Source organism: Varanus komodoensis, unplaced genomic scaffold, assembly GCF_004798865.1.
Source record: "Varanus komodoensis strain SLA01 unplaced genomic scaffold, ASM479886v1 scaffold7_3, whole genome shotgun sequence".
In the NCBI taxonomy this organism is placed as follows: domain Eukaryota; kingdom Metazoa; phylum Chordata; class Lepidosauria; order Squamata; family Varanidae; genus Varanus; species Varanus komodoensis.
Window position 1 is genome coordinate 18569448 of NW_025336480.1, and position 3637 is coordinate 18573084.

General features: G+C 41.0%; 1 long non-coding RNA gene across 1 annotated transcript; it reads left to right on the forward strand.

Annotated features, from left to right (window-relative positions):
- The first annotated feature begins 523 nt into the window (after positions 1-523).
- Positions 524-1057, forward strand: LOC123035699. Its single transcript, XR_006417002.1, has 3 exons — positions 524-545; positions 715-734; positions 910-1057. It is a non-coding gene; the product is annotated as an uncharacterized LOC123035699 (long non-coding RNA).
- Positions 1058-3637: the final 2580 nt, after the last annotated feature.

The window sequence follows — 3637 nt, forward strand, 5'->3', positions numbered from 1 at the left end:
ACAGCTAACACGCTAGCCTGACCTCCAATATAGTAATCAAAGGAACAGTGGAAACTGGTTATAGCTGCCATGAAAGTTGCAAATGTTCAGGGAGTAAGAACATGGCAAGTCTGTGTGAATCTTGAGCAGACAAGAAATAGACATGGGAAATGTCTGGTCCTTGACAGAAGAAAATACTTCTTGAAGCTAACAGCTCTGGGGGTGTGGCTACATTGTTGTAAGCCGCCCCGAGGCTTCGGCAAATGGGGCGGCAAAAAATGTTTTAATAAATAATAAATAAAATATTGATGCATGAGAAGTGTATTAGGAGACCTAATTGTGTACCTAGGGTATAAAACACATGTACTGGGGTGCAACTTTTGAGACGCTGCTTTAGGCTGAACATCCCCCTTTGTCTTCCTTTATTCTATAGTGCGCTAGAATAAATCTGGTTTTGCCTCTAAGACTTGTCTCAGGCTCCTTTTCACTTGGGTCTGGGGTCCATCCGGGTTTGCCCTAGCTGTGGACTGGCTGAGTTCAGTAACAGGGGCGTGCACTAGGGTAGGGTTAGAAATACGAGTTGCTCTGGCATGACTTTGATGGTTGGATTGTATTTAGAACTGGCAGAAATGAACAGCTGTTCAGAAAAAGCAACTCAGGGAAGTCTTCTTCAAAATTGCCGTTTTCAATGGAACTTTTGCCCTATATTAAGGTTAGGGTTGTGCACAAGGGAAGGTTAGGCTTAGGAAAACGAGGTGTCCTGGCATGATTTTGTTGGTTGGAATTTGTTTATAAAGGGCAGAAATGAGATGTGTAGCAAAAGCTACTCAAGGAAGGCTTTTTCAAAATCGCATTACTTTCAATGGACCTTTCGCCCTTTATTAGGGTTATGGATGTGCACCAGGGTAGGGTTCAGGTCAGAAAAGGGAGGTGTCCTGGCATGATTTTGATGGTTGGAATGTGTTTAGAATGGACAGAAATAATGAGCTGTGCAGAAAATACTACTCAAGGCAGGCTTTTTCAAAGTTGAATTATTTTGAAAGATAATTTAATCTTATGTTAGGCTTAGGGTTGTGCACCTGGGCAAGATTAGGGTTAGAAAACTGTGGTGTCCTGGTGTGATTTTGATAGTTGGAATGTGCTTAGAATGTGCAGAAATCATGAGCTGTGCAGAAAAAGCAACTCACAGAAGGCTTTGTCAAAATCACCCTCTTTTTTATGTTATTTTACCCCTATAGTAGGGTTAGGGGTGTGCACATGGGTAGGGTTAGGGTTACAACATTCTGGTGTCCTGGTATGATTTTGATGGTTGGAATGTGCCTAGAATGGGCAAAAATGATGAGCTGTGCTGAAACAGCCACTCAAGGAAGGCTTTTTCAAAAGCACATTATTTAGAATGGTATTGTACCAGTATAATAGGTTTAGGGGTGTGCACCAGGGTAGGGGTGGGATTAGGAAAACGAGGCATTCTGGTATGATTTTGATGGCTGGAATTTGTTTTGAATGGGGAGAAATGATGAGCTGTGCAGAAAAAGCTACTCAAGGAAGACTTTTTCAAAATCGCCAATTTCAATAGTATTTCCCCCCTATATTAGGGTTGTGGGAGTGCACCATGGTAGGGTTAGGCCAGTGGTGGCGAACTCATGGCATGCATGCCACAGTGTGCACGCAGAGGTCTCTCCATCGGCATGCGAGCCTAGTCGCCCCAGCATTGTCCCAGAAGCCAAGCATTGTTTAGCAGCACACACAGGGGCTATGCGCATGCTTGGAAAGAGTATTGGTACCAGGCGATGATATAACGAGTCGTGACTCATTAGCCATGACTTGTCCTCGCTTTCGCATGACCAGTCAGTACCCTGCCAAGGAAAGTATTATTATCTTTTCCCCAAAGCAAAGCAAAGCAAAGCAACTTAAAAAATCCCTAACAACTATAACTGGGGTAACTTGGGATGTGAAAGCTACTTCAGGTCCTTTGCTATGATAAGCAGTAAAAATAACAAGAAAGTATCAGTTGCCACAGAATCGAAAAGTCCTATGGTATCAACCTTTCCCTGAGGGGACTGGAACTAGCTGTAGTAGCAGTGTGTGTCTCCCTGCTATCTTATGCTGCAACTGACAAAAACACATGATTTTATAGCTGGTTCCATTTCAGGAGACCATCAGTAACTACCAATGCAGATCTCCCAGTCTCTGTTCAGTTCTAATAATCCCTTGATGGGAATAATGGACCAGAGCATAAAAGTAGACTCTGCTTCCTTTGGCACAAGTAACAGCTGGGCTCCCCATAACACATATCCATCTTGTAAAGAGAGTTAATCACATACTCCAAAATAAGGGAACAGAAATTGTCTCTAGCCCTTTCTTCTTATGAAATAATTTGCCTGTGAAAGGGTCCTGTAATTTTTGTTGGGCTAGAATTTCAAAGAAGCAGCTAGGATCTGCTCTTGTATAAGTGCAGGAAATGGAGTTGAAATAATAGCAACTCTTTCTTCAACACTTTCCAATGAATTCTTTCCAGTGAATTTCCTGAAAAGGCAGACAAAACAGCCAGTTGTCACATATTCAGTCCCTGGTCTGTTTTGTATTTAAAGAATAGTAGATTTGCTGACCATCTAGCAAAATGATTTGCTACTCGTTCTGCTCCCTTTGTGGTTAATAAGACTGTCAAAGTGATCAGTATGTATTTCAGATACATGGTCCGGTATCTATTTCCTCCATTTTTCTGGAGCCAAAATCAAATACCTCTCTTCTTCTATTTCTTCTGAGCCTTAGTAAGTGTTCTTGGTGCAAATGCAACCGTTCTCTTAAGTTTATCCTCATAGAAGTGCATTATACAGCTCCTAGTCTATAACCAGAAGCATTTATTGTCACAGTTATGGTTAATACAGGATTAAACAATGCAAGTACAGGAACGTTAATAATCAAACTTGTCACCTTTGTGACACAACCTTGTGAAGCTGCTGTTCAAATCAAATTTACTATTCTTCTTAATGAAGAAGCTCAATGGATGCATAGTTAGATCCATAGTTATGAATACATTTCTCATTCCAAGAAGTAAGACCAGTGAAAGAACATCCAGTTTGTGCCTCTGACATTGTCAACAGATAATCAAGCTGAGGTTTCAATCTCTGTGGTGAAATTATGCATCTCAGAAAGGAATGTTCCGTTCATCTAAATTTATATTTATCCAAATTAAACTTCAAACCTATTGCACTAATACAGCAGACCACAAAATACTTTCATGTTCTTCAGGAGTATTCCTAAACACAACAGTATTATCCAGATAACAGATATGGATTGTGTAAACTGCCCAGAGAGTTTTGGCTGTGGGGTGCCAGTTTCTGGTTTGACATTTGGTTTGTCTACTTTAAAAACTATTTGAAAGGAAGTTGGGATGTTCCCACCCTGCCCACACCCATAGTAGTATTCACCACATTATATTGTTGGCAGTGTTGACTCATAATGGCATAACAGTGGCAGTTAAATCATACCTCCCCTCCACCCCCTAAATGCTGTTAGGATAAGATTGCATGGAGGAGAATTATGTAAGCCACCTTGAGTTCCTTGAATGGAAAAAAAGATTGCATATAACTATAATAAATCAGTAATGAAGACCTTTAGGAACCCTGTAGGAATTTGGCTTGGGTACATCCCTGTT